The sequence below is a fragment of the Lontra canadensis genome, unplaced genomic scaffold, assembly GCF_010015895.1.
Source record: "Lontra canadensis isolate GAN:19392208 unplaced genomic scaffold, GSC_riverotter_1.0 scaffold335, whole genome shotgun sequence".
NCBI classification, from domain to species: Eukaryota; Metazoa; Chordata; class Mammalia; order Carnivora; family Mustelidae; genus Lontra; species Lontra canadensis.
In genome coordinates, this window is record NW_022631329.1 from 82,169 (window position 1) to 91,320 (window position 9,152).

The 9,152-nt window shown below is 48.1% G+C and overlaps 1 protein-coding gene across 2 annotated transcripts in view; it reads left to right on the forward strand.

Moving 5' to 3' along the window:
* The window catches only part of LOC116862803 (citramalyl-CoA lyase, mitochondrial), a 68,882-nt gene extending 60,016 nt beyond the window's left edge, over positions 1–8,866 (forward strand). The window contains exons 8-9 of one of the 2 annotated variants that reach the window (XM_032850221.1): positions 8,742–8,747; positions 8,856–8,866. The gene's annotated coding sequence lies outside the window, so the exon portion shown is untranslated. Of the gene's footprint in view, positions 1–4,362; positions 4,978–8,741; positions 8,748–8,855 lie in introns of those variants that run through there. The other variant, XM_032850220.1, reaches the window with a different exon arrangement.
* Positions 8,867–9,152: the final 286 nt, after the last annotated feature.

Consider the following 9,152-nt stretch of genomic DNA (forward strand, 5'->3'; position numbering starts at 1 on the left):
CAAGCAGAGTGAGAGAGGCCCACACACCGTCCTGCCTGGGGGGGGGGGCACCCACTCAGTGCCCTGAGGCAGGGGGTGCTTCAGTTCTGACAGGAAGGCGGAAGGAACTGGAACCAGGCAGGACGGTTCCGGAGAATCACATTCTTGAAACACCAACTCATAATCCCAGGCCTGGGATCGGAGGCGACAACTCTTGAACGGGCTTAGTAAAGCTGTTTCGAAGAGAGGATCCCTCAAGGAGATCATCCCCTTGAAAGGGGATGGGATGTGCTCCGCTGGGGTCCTGGCCTGCCTTGGGCGGTGCGTCTCCTCTCCAGTGTGCACCCCTCTCTCCAGCCCCTCATGAGAGCACTGTCACTCTTCACCTTGGAGTTAGCTGGAAAGGAGGGTGGAGTGGCTGGAAGGAGGAGGGTGGCATCTCAGTCTGGCCTCCAGTCAAACTGGGCTTCTGGCCTGCGGTCAGGGGCAGCGGGCAGCAGCCACAGGGGAAGCGGCACCCCCCATCACCACTGGTGTTGCGGCCAGGTGTGCCCCAGGGGAATCCACAGACCTGGTTCAGCCCTGTCCGCGCAGAGCTCACAGACACGGGGATGGCTCAGAAGGCAGGAAGCAGAGGGAGGCCTCCTCTTACCCTGACCTACTCCATACACACATCTCCTCTTCAGAGTCTTAGAACTAGCCTACGCAGGACCTGTGATAAAGAAGAAAATAAACGCCTTCCTTCTTACTTCCCTTACACCCCCACTTCAACCCAACTGCCCTTTCCCATCCTTGTGTGTTGGTACAGATAACCCGTCAAGGCTCTAACGTGATGAAAGGGCAGACATATTCTCCACCCCCATTACACAGGCAGCCCCCAAACGCTACAGGTGGACCTCCTCAGGGCAGAGACTCACTGAGAGCCAAGCCCTCCCTCTGAGGGACTCTCGGATGCCAGGGGAAAGCCCTGGGACCTCAGGAAAAGCAGCCCCCTCAGTAAGGTCTCTGGGTGGTGCTGAGAGCCCGGACATGGCTAGGACTCCCCACCCCCATCACCAGCAAGCTAGTGGGTTCCTAGATCCCCTACAATGTGGGACTGACTGGTCACCACAGCCTTACCTGACACCCAAAAGTCACATTTATCATCTTCCTCAAAACCCTGTGTTCCTAATTATGGTAATACCATGAGACTAAGACCCACTAGAGCCAAAAATCTGGACCAGTTTGCCCTGGTCACACTCTGAGCAGAAACCCTAAACAAGGGCCCCAGAAGAGAGGTTAGGTATAGTTAGTTAGGTTCAGAGATCTTGGGGAATTCCTCCAGCTAGCAATGGACTACAAGAAGAGGACCTCGCAGCCATCTGATTAATTAAAAACCATACCTGTTTATATTTTGTGTAGCTTATCACAAGCTGCTTCGCCATATCACCCCCTTGTTATTAATTCTTGGGGGCTAAATTATGGGTAACACTATTAAAACATTATCCGAACTAATGAGAAACAATTACTTAGAAAATGAGCCAGGACAAGATTGAGTTGAGAACATCCGTGGTGATCACCGTAGATTAGTTTAATAAATCATCAGGTGCAGGGCAGGACTGACACTATGTATGCAAAGCCCTGTCGCGGGAAAATGAAATTGAGATTTTTTTTTGCATAATTTTTTCATTAATCTCAATAGGACCCGTGTGGTGTAGATTGTTTTATTCCCCTAATACCTTGCCGGAGGGGGGGTGCCCAATAATGTCTTCATTGTTTTACTGAGGTCTTAATGACAATCTGTGACAACCTCATTTTAATGTATAGAGGATTATATCAATACGATCATGTTTTATTGAAAGGGTGAAGGGAAACTCCAGTGGAGTCAGGCACTGTCTGTGAGCACAAGTTGGGAATTTCCTGGGCATCTGGGTGCAGTTCCCTTCGGACTTCCAAGTATTGAACCGCTGGCTGCCCTTATGTCCTCTCCTCCAGGGACAGGCTGGGAAAAGCTTCCTCAAGAAGACTTCACCGCCTCCTATTTGAATTTGAAAGTAGCTCATTGCTTGACATATTTTGTTGGGAAAATGGAACAGACCCTGTAGTGGTCCCCCCCCCCCCCGCTTTCTAAAATATACCTGTTATCATTATCATTAATACATTAACCCCTAATAGTCCTGCCCTCGTTTGGGAAACTGACCTTCACTGGAGACGTTATATTTTCTAACGATGCCTTAAGCAGATAAAAAAAGAATACCTGCTTTTTAATTTGAAGGACATTTTGGTTTTATGGTTTCCGTTCCTCTTGGAAAGCTAACTGTCAGTCTGTTTTTGTTTTCATTTTGACCTCTAGTACTTGGAAGGCAATTGATCGTACAAAACAGGTTATAAGATTACCAGCAGGGACTTGTGCATATTAATGCCGGCGAGGGGCACCGAACCGGTCTGTCACCGCGGAGTTTATGCCCCAGGCTGGGGGACACTGTCCACCCAGCCCCGAGACCCTCCCCTCCCCCGCGGGGTTTTCACATTGCGATTTAGGGGCAAAGTGGAGGAAAGTAATTAGCAGAGCTCAGCATTTAGATGTTTAAACTTTAACACTGTACGCGCTTTATTTTTAACCGGGGCAGGGGAGGTGGGGCGAATAGAGGGCACAAAATGGCAAATAAATTAACTTTTCTAAATACCTAACTTAGTACCTGAAAAGCTTGCGCCGCGGCCCCGGGCAGCTTTTGCTGTCCTGTGAGGGGCGATTGTGGATGTAGGTGGTGGTAGTTTGTTTACATTCCGGCAATTATTTGGCGGCATATTTCCTTCCGAGTCTGTAAGAATTGCCAACGACATAAAGAACGAGATGTGTGGAGAAGAACTGAAATCGTGGTTAGCGCCTTTTGTGGTCGTTTGCTGTCGATCCGACCCCGTTCCAGCTAAGCGGACTGAAGCCTGCAGAATTTTTATTTAAGGGGGAAAAAAAGTGTTTACAAGTCTTGTAAAAGACGAGGGATTTGTCGCGCGCTCCCTTCCTTTTTAAATTTTTGTTTGTAAGTGAACGGCTCGGTGTTGGCTTCTTCCGACGGGAAGGGCTCGGCGAGCCCGGGCAGCGCGCCCCGTCGGAAAGACGTGCGCCCGCGGAGCCGGGACGCGCGGAGCCCGCGTTCCCCGCCGCGCGAGCTTCCCGGGGACCGGGGGCGGCGGGCGGCGCGCGAGGGCACCTGGACGCGGAGACTGGCTGCCCGGGAGGCACCGCGCGCGCCCTCCGGAGGCGCACCGTCCCTTCCCGGCGGGGCGCGGCTTGGAGCGGGGGAGCCCAGTGGGTCGGGACTGCGGGCCCCGCTCGCCCGCCCGCCCGCCCGCCCGCCGCGGGCCGTCCGGAGCCCGCGAGCCTGTCGCGCAGCCCCGCTGTAATGGTGGCAGATCAAAGGCTGCCCCGTGTCCCCGCGGAGTCCGGGACAATCCCGCGCCTTTGTGAGCTGTTGCTAGGAGCCGGAGAAACTAAGGGAAAGTGTCAGGAGCATGTTAATCAGACTCGTTACAGTGTAACAATAACGTCTCTCTCCGGTCTCCCAGGCCCCCAGCACCCCGGCGCACCCAGCGCACAGGCCCGACACCTGCGCGGGGCCCTCGCGCGGGTCCTGGGGACCGACCGGCCCCTATATCCCTCCAGCCCCGAAGTCAGCACCTGCGCCCGGCGCAAGAACTAGCCCTAGGGACCCTACAAGCGACTGGCGCATCTCCTGGGCCCAGATCTTGACCAGACCCCCATGCGCCCTTAGTCTGTCGGGCTCAAATCCGGATTCCTGGCCAGAGGGACCTGTGGAGGATTTGGGTCCCCCTGCTTTCAGTCATTGAGTTGATTTCCCAGGATATTCACAACGGTATAGAACCAGGAGAAAAATGAGCATTCCATTTTAGATTGCTTTTTGCTTGAGTTTCTTCCAAAGATGCCAAAACCAACTTTGCCAGTCTCCCTCTCAAATCCATAGAGGATACTACAGGTGAGAATCCCGAGTTTAAAAACAAAACAAAACAAAAACAAGAAAACTTTCCTGAAAGTAAAGATGTCTCTGAACTTTTTTGAGAGGATCCATTCATTCATTCGTTTATTCATTCAACAAACATCTGTTGAGCCTGACCCAGTGCCAAACAGCTAGCTAGTATGAAAGTCGCAGGACTGGTTCCGGATGCACTTTTCTTTCAAAATTAAAACGCTCTTGTGTGGAGTCAAAGGAAGAGCAAAGGCGTAAAATAATGCCAAATGCCGCAACAAAACGTGCCATTGACTACAGTAGTGATAGTAACAAGAGAGGTGCGGATTAAGAATTGAAAACATTCGAAAAACTACACACCATATGCTTGGAAAACCAGCCACTATTTTATCTCCTTTCCTCCACTTTTGGTCTCTAGGAGCTGGGCCAAGCTGCAGTCCTGAAGCCGGGAGTCCTGCCTGAAGTCTGAAGAGTAAAGGCAGTTTGTAAACAGCCTGTCAGATTCACTAAGGGAACAAAAACACTCAGTCTTGTCCCATTCTCACTTTAGCCATACACAGGGAAGTGGAAAGCTGCGCTCCGGCTTAGGACAGAATTTGGCCAACCGGATGTGCCTTTCTCCAGTATGAGCTCTTATTCAGGAACCAAGGAAGTTCCTTTGGTTTAAATGCTGAACACTGAGTCAGAGACAAAGCTTTCTATTTATCAGAAAAGTATAGAAAACTCACCCTCGGATCACCTGTGCCTGCTGACCTAGAGGGAGTCCTGTAACTCTGTTAGACTTCTCCATTGGTCAAAATCAATTTCTCCCACTGTGTGTGCAACATGTAAACCTATGGAAGAGTGGTCCCAGAGATAAGTCTAAGCCCTGGGAAGAATTTTCAAGATTCCCTTCATTACATGTTGTGAGAGAGTTGAAATACTGAAAACTCCATCGTGTGAAAAACAAGGAAGACCAAACACCCGCTGTACTGTGATGTTAAAATACCTCGCTAAAGGGAAGAAATTCAGTGACAAACTGGATTTTTTTTTTTTTTTTTTTTTTTTTTTTGTCTACATAATGCCACATAGCTAGTTTGGCTGGGTTCTGTTTTGTTTTGAAACAATTAATAGATTTCCTTCATTATTCAGACACAGTAAAAGAATCAAGAATAAAATGAACATTCCATTTCAGATGGCCTTGTGGTGGAGGGTTTCTTCAGAAGACTACACACTCTAGGCATGTGGCTTATTTTTCTTTTTTAATGGCCTCTTTTGAGCTCCATGGAAGAAAGAACATAAAAACTAACATGAATTTCTGGCTTAAGATTCTCCGAGAAAACTGTGTTAATAACCCAAACTCCCAAATGAGGAAAAGAGCAAACCCGTTTCCTCTAGTGGATTTCCAGGGACTGGAATTCATGCAGCAACTTCTGGGGGAGGGGGGGTCGAGGGGGAGAGACTCTGCGATGCAGTCTCCCAGTCTGGCTTGAGGGAGCTCCCACCACCGGCAGCCCCACGGGCATTACCACACCAGTGCCACATCACCTCTGTCAAGGGGCTCTGGCCACGTGCAGCCGGGCTACGAGGGGCTGCATCTCCCAGCCGTCTTCTGCAAAGCCTTTGCATAAGCTGCAACCCCTTCTTCTCCATCACACCCAACAAACTAACCATTCTCAAGACATACCTTGAAGGTCACGTCTGTGAGGTCTCCCCTGATCCCCCACAGACGCCTTGGTGACGCTCCCCCAGTCCTTCCATGGCACTGATCAGAGGGCTGCTATTACGTGTGTGTGTCCCCCAAAGAGTGTGGCTGTCCTCAATACTGGACAATGCCATGCATCTCCACCTCCCTGCCCTGCTCATCTCTCACCCCCAGCAAGAGTTCGCTACAAGCATGTTCATCCCAATCAGGAACAGTCCTTCCTCCATCAGACACTTCTGTTCTAATCCTGGCTTTCTGATGACCAGGTTTTGTTACATTCAGACAAGTTATTTTGTCTCTGAGTATCAGCTTCTTCAACTAGAATAATAGTACCTAACTTGGAGAGTTGCTATGAGGAGGCAGTGGGCATGGAAATGCACCCCCCCAGGTGCCCCTTGGACTGTCCCCACTTGCTCGCGTGGCCGGCCAGGCGGGGGACAGTGAGGTCAGCAGACAGCCTCCAGCTGCCAGCTCCTCCTTCAGCATCTGCGTCAGCTGCAGACCGCTGCCCAGGGCCTCAACCTTCTCAAGGCAGCCTGCCTCCGGGGAGGTGTAGATTTTACCACGATTTAAAACAATAATCTTTATAAAGGAATGGATGTCAACTAAATAAAGACAAACAAATAAATAAATATGGTACTTTTTAGAAAGTACTAGCATCATGTTTGGTGCACAGCAGGCATTTAGGAAAGCTCGAATAATTTCCTTCTCTGTGCCAAACCCGTGCTGCAGTTTAGGACAGGAACAACCCCCCCTCTCCCCACAGCAAGTCTGGCTGGAAAGTGAATTTCTACCAAGTGAACCCCATTTTCTCGTTCACTTTTATTGGCCAGTGAAGGATATGTTCTCACAGGAGAACATTTGGGACAGATCCCTGGACATGCTGGGTATGGCGGCACACTCCCAGCAGCCAGGCACATTCCAGGGGACCTTGTGGCTCTTTTGTTGTTGTTGTTGTTGTTGTTGTTGTTGTTCAGAACCTCCTAGACCCATTCCTGGACCATGGAAATTTCTCTCACTATAGAGCTGTTCTGACTACAAATTCATGTTACCATTCTGTCCAACCATCCTTATTTTGCAGAGGACACAAGATTATGCAGTACCGGTTCCTGGCTGAAGGGAGCTCCGTTCACATAGAAAAAATAATGTGAGCGTGCTTCCTGGAGTTGTGCAAATATCGGCTGTTCAATGGACTTGCTCAAGGTCACACAGCTGGCAAAACCAAGCCTACAACAAATGTCTCGAAATTAAACCACGAACTGCACAGCTCCACATCCAAGAACTCCTCAGATTTCTGGTTTTACATTAAGTTCCCCACTAAGGAAGCTCCAGTGAAGTTTTCTGAAACAATGAGAAAGTAGCTGGAAACTCTTTTTCTTTTTTTTGGGGGGGGGGGGCTGGGTAGGCTCCACACCCAATGTGGGGCTTGAACTCACAACCCCAAGATCAAGAGTCATACATTCCACCGATAGAGCCAGCCAAGGGCCCCTGAAGCATCTTTTTCTTTCTTTTTTTTTTTTTTAACATTTTTATTTATTTATTTGACAGAGATCACAAGTAGGCAGAGAGGCAGGCAGAGAGAGAGTGGAGGAAGCAGGCTCCCCCTGGAGCAGAGAGCCCGATGTGGGGCTCCATCCCAGGACTCTGGGATCATGACCTGAGCCGAAGGCAGAGGCTTTAACCCACTGAGCCACCCAGGCGCCCCTGAAGCCTCTTTTTCAATAAGGGCCTCCCTCAGACACAGTGCCTGACATAGCAAAGATACTTGAGCTCATTGCAACTTCAACAACTAACCAACGGCACAGTCAGGAAGCTCCACCACTAGGCAAATGCCACCTTGAAGCAGGCCTGCATGGCCCCCTGGCTCCTGGAGGCCCTGGGTCACCCCTAGATCAAACATTTTGCGGGACTGCCCACTGAGGTCTGGTCTGCATGGCTGGTGAATGTCTTGGATGGTCTAAAGAAAGGAATCCCGGTGGAGGGATGAAGGAGTAGGCTGTAGCCGTCAAGGACAGACGCGCACTCACTGAGCTATACTAGGCTCTCTGGGCCTCCTCTGGGCTCCAGCCTCCCTGCTTCAGCACCTGTCTGTGGCCTTCATTCTCTGTCCCATCTCTCCTCTCTAGTCCCTGTGTCTGCTGCTAGTCTGCTTCCGCTTCCCTTTTCCTTAGAGTCTTACTTTCCTCCTTCCCCTTGCCATTCCAAATGCAAAACCAAGAAATGTAGGAAAGCAAACAAAATGGGGTAAAAAAATTTTTTTTTCGAATTCTGTGTCCATGTTTTGGAAGTCATTCTAGCATCTTAAATCATGAGCTGCTTGCAGGATGCTCCAAAGTCCTTCATTTACTATGAACTTGGCACAGGAAGTTTATTAGCCCATTTTACTGCAGAGAGCCCGAGTGCACAGGACAGCTAATGTACTTTGGGAATCAAAGTAGAAATGTCAGTGAGGCTGTTAATTATTCATCAAATTAAATATTGCTGCCAAAACTGCTACTCCTAATGTCCTGCATTCGACCATGCTGTCCTAATGCAAAGGCAACATTCAGATTCTATTTAAGCAGTAAAGATGAGGATCCCGTATTGCTGGTTCTTTATGTTTTAGTAGAAATTGTTTGAGTATGCAGCCTGAAATTCATGATACTTACAAGTAACAAAGTTCAAGGACATAAAATTTTATTTCCATTGTGTTCGTAACTGTATTCCTTTTGGGGGTGGGGAGGGAACGTTACCAGAGAGGTAGCAGTAAGTGATTATTTAGAAAAACAGATATTTTCAAATTATGATAAACATTCCATTTTAGACAACTAAGGATGTGACCCCCCCAAAAAATAAGTTTTTACAACTTTGCTTTCTAAAAACCTTTAAAAGAAATCAATAAGTCTTTGTGTTATCTAAGGAATTTTAAATTGTGAAATATATTTATGAGAATATTTAAGGTAACTACTTCCAAAATAAGTTGCAAATGAATGGGCCATGAATTTGTATGCACAGCCTCTGGAAATGAGCACATTTTAAAATGGTTTGTTCAAACAGATCCACTGGTCTTTTTCCTTCCTTCTCAAAGAGCATATGTGTTAGATTAGTACTTAGAAAAGAGCATGTTTTCATAGCCTCTGGTGCTGCATTTATAAAAATCATGATGATTTTAGGACTGCACCTTCATTTTTTTGAATTTTCAAAACTTGTCCCTTTTTACTCTTTTATTTTCTTTCAACAAAACAAAGACCGAAGAACCCTTTAAGAAATTTTATACATTCCCACAGAGTCCCAGTTTGTTGACCTCCAGGCCACAGAGTAAAACCTTTCTTTTAAGTCAAGCATTCCCCATTGGGAAGCGTTCCAGCTTTTTCTTTTTATGAGGAATTTTAACTGCTGGACTTAATTTAATTATTGTATTTTGTACATACTCCCAGAAGCCCCAGGGCATGAGCTTTACTTTTTTTCAAAACTTTCAAATGAATCTTTAGAAATGCACATTTCTGATGGTAACGTTCCTTCTTTTCACTGGTATTTCTAATCTA